Source organism: Parasteatoda tepidariorum, chromosome 9, assembly GCF_043381705.1.
Source record: "Parasteatoda tepidariorum isolate YZ-2023 chromosome 9, CAS_Ptep_4.0, whole genome shotgun sequence".
NCBI lineage: Eukaryota > Metazoa > Arthropoda > Arachnida > Araneae > Theridiidae > Parasteatoda > Parasteatoda tepidariorum.
This window is the reverse complement of record NC_092212.1, coordinates 56563005-56572312: the sequence shown is the minus strand read 5'-3', so window position 1 is coordinate 56572312 and position 9308 is coordinate 56563005. Positions and strand designations below refer to the sequence as shown.

At 28.9% G+C, this 9308-nt stretch overlaps 1 protein-coding gene across 3 annotated transcripts in view; it reads right to left on the bottom strand.

The window, feature by feature from the left end:
- Window positions 1-598: 598 nt before the first annotated feature.
- Window positions 599-9308, bottom strand: part of LOC107444790 (uncharacterized) — an 87459-nt gene continuing 78749 nt past the window's right edge. For 2 of the 3 annotated variants that reach the window (XR_006224947.2, XR_011637792.1), the window contains one exon: window positions 599-800. The gene's annotated coding sequence lies outside the window, so the exon portion shown is untranslated. Of the gene's footprint in view, window positions 801-8192; window positions 8357-9308 lie in introns of all 3 variants that reach the window. The other variant, XR_006224939.2, reaches the window with a different exon arrangement.

Sequence of the window (9308 nt, the reverse complement as noted above, 5' to 3'; positions counted from 1 at the left end):
GAAATAGTATAAAACAATAAATTTTATTTTAATGTTTAGCGTCTTTGCAAAATACTATGATACAGTTTCTTTTATATCAACTGCATATATACAGTTTCTTATATCAACTCTATATTTTATATAAATTTTAATTTATACAATTCGCTCATTGATTTTTTCAAATTAATGATGTCTGAGCCACGGTGGCTCAAGGGCTAGAGCGTTCGCCCACCATTGAGGTGAACCAGGTCGATACGAACTCCGCATTCGGCTTGCACCGACCACATTGATGACGTAAAATATCCTCATTGGTAGATGGAGCAGGGGTTAGAGTCCCTTTGCCGCCAAACTAACCACGGGAAGTTTTCGTATTTTTCCTCACCATGTAACGCAAATACGGGTTAGTTCCATCAGAAAGTCTTCCACGAGGACAACTTTCGACTAATACTTGATCCAGGAGTTCCCTTGTTTTCTGGATTGTGTTCAAAATTGCAAGGCTACGGAATTGAACATTAATAGTCATAAACCCAAAATATTGGGTCGGATGTTCAACGACGCTTATAAAATAAAATAAAATTATTGAAGTGTAATATAATTTAAATCAATTACGCTTAAAATCTTGAGGTAGAATGATTTAAATTTATTTTTTGTAATTATTACATTTTTCTGTTTTTTTAAATATTTGTTGCTTTATTGTTGATCTCCCAATACTTGATCCATGAATTTCCTTGTCTTCTGCATTGGGTTCAAAATTACTAGGCTATGGAGTTGAACATTGGTAGTTGTAGGCCCGAAATATTGGGTCCGCTGTTCAAAGACGGCTATAAAATAAAATAAAATTATTGAAGTGTAATCTATATATATATATCTCTTACACGGCGACAAAAAAAAAGCCTGATTACAACTCCCCGAATGGCAACGCTAGAAAATTGACCAATGATTGCANATAAAATAAAATTATTGAAGTGTAATCTATATATATAGATCTCTTACACGGCGACAAAAAAAGCCTCATTACAACTCCCCGAATGGCAACGCTGGAAAATCGACCAATGATTGCCGCTAAAAATGTCACATGCCAAATCTAGCTGAGATGGCTCAATATATACCTCTTTTAAAAACGGAAACTGAAATAACCAGAGAGAGCATAAGCTAGGCAGAAGTGAGTAGTCTTTGTCGATAGATCTCTATTTTAGTATTTTGTCGAAAGCGCTTTTTTCACGAATTTATATAATACGAATTTATTTGACGATTTTTGATTTATATCACGAATTTATTTGTTTTATTATTGTTATTAGTTATTCATTGAAAAATGAGTCTCAGTCGTGCTGTTACGCTTTAAGATTTTATACTATAGCACATTTCTAATAGGTTTAACGAATTACATGTCATTTATTTGAATTCAAATTTATTTTAATGACTTAGTATTTACTAAAAAGATGTAATTTTTTTTTAAAAAAAAAGTTGTTATATGGATTTGAATGATTGTTTTGAATTCTTAGAATTTTGTGCATTTGCAATGGACCTAAGTTAGTATCGAGTGAAGAGAGCTTGGTTTGCGAAGCAAACCATATAAGATTGCGTAGCAATTTTCGGGGGTTGGGCAGCGTTAGCGAGTAGGGGGAGCTGCCCACTAGTATAATTTAAATCAATTACGCTTAGAATCTTGAGGTAGAATGTATGGCATGAATGTTCATTTTTCTTCTTTAAAATATCTGTTGCTTTATTACTTCGTTATGCGTTGAAGTATTATTTCTCGTGAAATATTTTACTCATTAACATTTTGCATTGGTATTTTATTATCAATGCTTTTTATTTACGCTTGCATTATTTTTTAAAGAAAATAACTAACTAAATAATTTATATAATGAAAATCAGATTTTTATTAATAGAATCCCTTTATGCAGTTAAACAAAGTTTCATGAGATCCAACGTTTCATTGACCTATTGTTCACTGGAAAAAATATTTTTTCCTGAACAAAAACTATTTTTTCAATGGGAAAATAAGAACGAAAAAAATAGTTATTATTTCTTTTTTATTCTGTGGAAGGATGAAGAAACTAAAAGTCTCAAGAATAAACACTATAACAATCGAGACAATATTTCCAGCTGTTTGCGAAAGATGATGAATGTAGCATGTATTTTTCTCAAACAAAGCTTTTATAATGCTAATTTTACTTTTAACACTTTATTTTAATTTTTTTCTTTCAAATTGCCCAGTCTTTTCAATATAAACGCGCTTGTAAAAGAGTTCATTGCCTCAAAAATAAGCTCTATAATATAAATTGTTAATTTTAATATGAATACTTTTACTATAGTTTTGAACTACAAAATATTTATGTGAATCCTACATTGCAAAAACGTTTAGTGTATTTAAACTCCAAAAGTCGTGCAGTGAAACGCCGCGGGTTATTGCTCAGTGTTTGGTACAGTGTTTGGTACAGTGCAATGCTCCTTTTTTAGTGCAAAGTTTCGGATTAGTGCAAAGGATCCCCCTTTTCGGTGTTCAGTAGCACTTAAATTTTTGATAACATTTATATACGATACACACAGAGAGAAAAATATAGTCAAAACTAGTAGACTATAGTGAAATTAACCATATTTCATGAGAGCACCAAAAAGTTTGGTAATTTTTACCAAAACATTCTGGTAATGCTTTTGGTAAAATTAAGAAATAAATATGGTTTTAAAGTGTGCGATAAAATTTGAAAAATGTGGTAAAATTCAGTAATTTTATCGAGATACTTTAGAGCATGGCATAAAAACATCTATTTGGTAAAATCTATTTTTCAGTTTCTATTTTCGAAGTAAAATTAACCATTCATAGAGTGTAGAAAACAATGCGTAAAATTTAAAAGTGCCTATCGTAAAATGCTTTATTAAACACATATCCTAAAAATTATCTTACTGTATCGGTGCGAAATATCAGACATTTACGACAAAAAGTAAATAAAATCAGCTTAGTTTGATTTTTACAATGTATTACTTCTTTCGCAAATGTATCTTTTAGAAACCATATCTCATAATTTTACTATGATAAAGACTCAAGTATGATTGACATAAATAAAATAAATTTTTGCGACTCTCTAATAGTCGCATTTTTATTTCTATATCGTCTGCGGTTTAATTCTTATCGATAGTTAGACAAATTCCATACTTCAAACATCTCTCCTAAAAGGTTTAATTGAATTATTTTAGCAATTTTTTTGGATCGGGGCTGAAATTGTCCCTTTCATCTAGTCACCAAATTTAATTAAGCTAGTTCAAACGATTCTGGAGAAATCAGCGACACACAGACAGACTCTTCTTTTTATTATAGATTAGAATATTTTTTACCAAAAGAAAGAAAAAAAAGATCTTTAAAATAATCAATGAAGTCAATTTGGAAAACGTGTTTATGTTATTTATTGTATACATTTTCATTTATTACTAATACAATTAGCTATTGAACTAAAATATAAAAGTATTTTTTGATTCAGGTTGAAATTCATTTTAATTCATCCATTCACTAAAATATAATTTATAAAATAAAACGGAAGAAAAGTTTTTCATACTGAATAATATTAAAAATTTAAGGTTAGTTTTTAAATTTAAAACTAGTTTTGGGCGTAAAAAAGGAAAGGATTTTTTCTTCCCATAAAATTTGTTTATTTATATTTCGAGCGCTTTTTAGTTATCAAAATTATAATAGGAGCTAAGTGATATAAAATGATCAATTATTGCATCTATTGCCCATCAATTATTACCTTAAGAGCACGTTAATTATTGCATTGACAAAATAATGATTGGTTGCGAATGGTTTTAAAACAAATTGTTTTTTTTTTTTAAATCAAGAATGCAGCTAATATCAACTGTACATTTAAAAATACTTTCAAAAATAATCTTTACAAGCTTTGAAGAGAGGTAGTTATTAATACAATAACATTCAAACTGTTGGCCCCTTCTTCAAAATGAACCCACCTTCGTTACAATTCAAAGTCTTCAAACCAATGGATGCAATTAGAGGCATGAGACTAAGGTGAATTGATTGCTTTAATGAGGATTTTAAAACACTGGGATTGACCAATTTCAACACCCCGAAGAAGAATTCAAAATGGAAAACAATTTTGAAGAAGACTTTGGCCCACAAAAAAGAAATTTTTTAAACTACTGATTTACCAACAATGCTTAGTTTTCGCCTATACTTAATTTTAACCTATACTTAATTTTAACTTATATTTAATATTAACTTAATATTTTTTCCTTTGTCACGATTTAATTGAAAAGCAATAAATAACGAAAAATAAACAACTTCGAAATGATGAAAAAATATTATTAAATCAGTAAAGACAAAAAAAATAATATTTTTAAAAGCTTTAAGTGTGTTATGTATTAATTTAGCTTGCAATTTATCATTTTTGCTTAATTTTTTGGATTTAAAATGAAAATCAATTACTCATGGAAACTAAAATATTTAACTGAATTCTGTGGATTTATAAGACTAAAAATAATTAATTACTCAGACATAAAAAAGTCAAAACCATACTTGCTCCGGATTTATCAACAATTACGGAAATTAATTGTTGCTCTGTTAATTACTTCCTGAAGATAGAGAACTTTTTAGTTCAATGTCCGAAAATATAATTTATATCATATATTTTTACCAGTGATGTATTTGTAATTATCTTTTCCCTTCCGATTTCCTGTAATTTGAAAAGAAAATGTAAAAAATTAAATTTCTGCTCGAAAAGATGAGCGCAAATCAGATTGGTTACTGTAATTACTACCTTCAGAATGTTCTAATTTAACTTTTTTTTGGTTGGATTTTTTGTAACTAATATTTATATTTTAAAAGTAGTCTTTGAAATGTTATTAATTTTTTTTCCGTTCTGTTTCAGTTTTATTTTTTTCAAAGATTTTTTTATTTTATTTTATTCGTTAGAAATGAGATATGTGTTAGTTTTCCATAACTTAAAATATATTAATGGTAAGTTCTTGATTAGACTTTATGAAAAAGTATTGAAATAAATAGAGAGATAATTTATCGATAAATATAAAATGTTTTTTTTTTTAAAAAATACTGACATTTCGATTTTGGAATTTTTGCATTTTTGATTGCAGTCAATACTGTGTAGAAGCTTTTTTTTTTCAAAAATAGAAAATAAGCTGTAGATTTGAATCTCAGATGTTTTATATGATACATCACCCTTTAAAATATATCTCAAAATAAACTCTTCTAAACTGAAAATCTGCAAATGGCATAATGATAAATAAACCGTTGTTTGTCTGAAACTGAAATTTTAAGCCATTGAATTTGCAGCATCGTTAAAATAAAGTTAAAATTAAAAATAAGATTTAAAAAATAAAATGGAAATATATAAAATTTCATAGCTTTTAAATTAGAAAAGTGATAAACCTAATTCTTAACGTAAGAAAAAGATAATTAATATCTCTTTAATATCTCATTATTAATAAGATATTATATATCATTATAATATATCATTCATTATAATTGTATATTAGATATAATATATCATTATTAATATCTCTTTAATATCTTATAATATATTTCTTCCAAACTTACGCATATGATACATCACCCTATTACATGATACATCCCCATACAAAACAGGCGATCTCGGTGTATAAAATATAAAACATCATTTGCTCTTTACTATCTAACAAACATATCAATTATGAAAATATAAGTAATTTTTAATCAAAACAAGTGATTTTGAAAAAACTCAGTGTTTGAAATAACAAAAATTATGTTTTATTCTTAAAATATGAATGTTATGAATCATTTTAGGATAAAAGAACTGGTGATGAGCTTAAAGTGAGTCGAGAAATGTACCAATAAATATGAGCAATTCTACAAATAAACGCCAATTAGGCGGCCAAAAAAAATTTTGGCCGCCTAATTGGCGCTTATTTATAGAATTGCTCATATATCTTAAATTCGCTGTAAATTTTAACGTCTTGCTTGGAGCAATAAAGATATACGAAAATAAGAATAGTAATATCTGTTTTAAAGTACAAAATTTTCTGAGTACTTTCCTAAACGACTTTAATTTCAAAAATGATAAAATAAATCAGAACTAATAAATAAAGTATTAGTCTTAAATTATATTTTACTTGTCCTAAAGACATGCATTTAAACATTTCAGTTTATAAGTTCTAATTTTCCAATGTCCACGCGATTGACACATCTCATCCAGGTATCAGTAGGGCATATTTGTTGGAATTTTTTTTCAGGGGCACCACATTAGGAGCGCCAACGATGCTCCAGTAAGACAGGTAATGCAGAGAGTGAAAGTTTCCTATTTTACAAATGAAATTTTCATAAAAAAAGCTTTAAAATACAAAAGAAGATTCTTGTACCTCACGAAATAAACACTGGTGGACAAAATTAAGACAACATCAGAATTGGACGCAGCTTCAATGGGTTAATGTTCTCTTCACCGATGAGTCCAGATTCAGTCTACAACCTGATTCTGGACGGTTATTGATATGGAGGGAACCTGGAACCCGATACCATCAGCAACATTATCGAAAGGGACCATTATGCTGGTGGAGGACTCATGGTTTGGGCAGGGATCATGCAAGATACCCGCACACCGCTCCATGTGTTTGACAATGGTTCCGTGAACGCCCAGAGGTACAGGCAGGAGGTCCTAGAGCCCCGTGAGCGTCTTTTCAGGGGCGCTGTTGGCCCCTGGTTCATTTTTATGGTCGACAATGCGCGACCACATAGAGCTCTCATGGTTGATGAGTATCTGGAAAGCGAGGATATTCAACGAATGGATTGGCCGGCTAAATTCCCTGACCTGAATCCTATTGAACATGCTTGGGATGTTCTTGGGAGAGCTATTGCGAAGCGCTAACCTCCCTCCAGAACCATTCTGGAGTTAAAAATTGCTCTGGTGGAAGAATGGTTAACTCCCTTATTAACAGCATGCATACTCGTTTTGCATGCTGTTTGTCTGTCAGGGGTGACCATACACCATACTAGAGGCAACACACACTGTACAAGCCTCACTTTTATTGTCATCTTTTATCCTTAAGTTCAGACTACATTGGATTTATTGGCAATAGGTCTTGCCAGTGAATGGCACTTTCATTTTTGTTTTGCATACTTTATTATCATGGAATAAGCTATATCCATACCAAATTTCATTTATTTATATTCAGTATTTTGTGAGATATTTGGGAAAACGTCTGCCATCTCTTCATTTTGTCCACCAGTGTACATTTTAAATGACATATAAGTATTACGCATGCCGATTAAGTTAACACTAACTAAACGGAGAAAATAATTCTAGAAGAATTATCGTACTGTATGGTAATAGAAGTTCTAAGAAAAATCATAATTCTGGTTAATAAAACAAAAATATACGGTACTTAAATAATTCATTTAGTAATTTTTCCTTTCATATGACAACGGTTTACCAAAAAATTACGGTTATTAAAATTATAGTTCTCATTACGCCAAATTTAGCAAAAAATTCAAAACCGAAGGGTAAAATTAATATAATAAATGGTTTTTATGACAAGGTCTAAGGTATCATGAAATAAATTACCACATTTTACCACATTAACTAAATTTTATCACATATTATAAACTATATTTTATTGTTAGTTTTGCCAAAATCATTGCAAAATATCTAACCCAAAAGTTATCGAGATTTTTGGGGTTCTCATTGAGCCATAAATACGGTAAAGTTTACCATATTCTGTTAGTTTTGATCATATTTTTTTCTCAGCTTAAAAAGTAAGCATTAGAGTAATCTAAATTAGTTATTTATGCTGATATGAAAAAGATACGTTTTTATTTTTTCTAAAAGAATAAGTGAAAACAAAGAAAAAATTAGTTTGTGTTAAACATTTCTCATCGCTCAATTTCTTATAAAAAATTATTTAAATTCTTAAATGTAGACTTTTCGCAAAGAACTCATTATTTGATATTTTTGCTCTAAATTGTATTCATTTATTAAAAATAATGGATTGCCCCCTTTGAAAACTATTTCAAGGGCCTTGATTTAAACTACAATTACTGTTTAATGAAACTAAAGTATTTTACTTTTCGAAAACTTCAGCATATCGATTGAAATTTCAGTAGCTCGCTGAAATTCACCATTAGTAGACAATTTATTTCTCTAATCAATTGATAATGGCAAATGAGGATTTAATTTGAGTGGTGAAGAGAAACTTCAGATGGGAAAAGAGAAAATAACCTTTGCCAACGATGTAATGACCATGATTTGAAAAGATGAAAGATTAACTACTTTTGCTGCTGAAATGGGATAATGGTGGAGTTAATTTTCAAGAGGGAATTTTTCCACTGAAATGCATCGTTTTAAAAATGAGTTTTTGAACTGCTGTTCACATCCTTCTTCTTCTGTAAGCAAAATAAAGTAATTAGCTAACTCAAAAGTTAAAATCCTTTCTTAAATTGAAAATATATGAGTTGAGTAAATAAAGGTCTTAGTGATGTTACAATTACTAAGTGATATTATTATGTAAAAGTTCTAAGAAAATAGCATTTGCCAATGATGTGGTCATGATTGGAAAAGATGAAAGATTAACTACTTTGCTGCTGCAATGGGATAGTTGTAAAGTTAGTTTTTTAATAAAATTAAATAAAAATTATTTAAAATTAAACATTTCCTCGATATGTATCGTTTTGATAAAAACAAGTTCTTGAATTGCTGTTCTGTCACGCAATTAAAAAAAAATGTAAAAGCTTCACGATTAATTACGAAAAAAATGGCTTGATAACTATTTTCCTTCCATTACTAGTGCTATGAACGATAAAATAGAGTTTCAAAAAGCAGATAAAAAAACTATTTTTGAAAAAAAAAGTTCCAATATGTAGCATACTATCATATAAAAATCTCAATTTTGATTGAGATTTTTATATGGTAAAAAGATACCAAATATATAAAATTTTCAATTTTAAATTTGATATTTCAGTTGCGTATTAGTGTTCACGCCCTTTTCACAGCAGTGTTCACATTCTTTTTTCTAAGAAAAATAAATTAGTTAATTGGCTAAGAAGCTAACATTTTAATTTGAAAAAAATATAAAAGAGGAGTTGAGTCGATAAAGGTTCTAAGTAATACTATATTAACCAATTGATATTATAATACAAAAATTAAGAAAAATAACCTTTGCCAACAGTGTAATGACACCTTTCTTCTTTTGTAAGGAAAATAAAGCAATTAATTACGTTAAAAGCTAATTTTTTTTTAAAAATATGATGGGATGAGTATAGATAGAGTGATATTTTAATGAATCTGAGAAAGTTAGATTTAAAGTTTATATATATATATATTCATCGCTCAATTTCT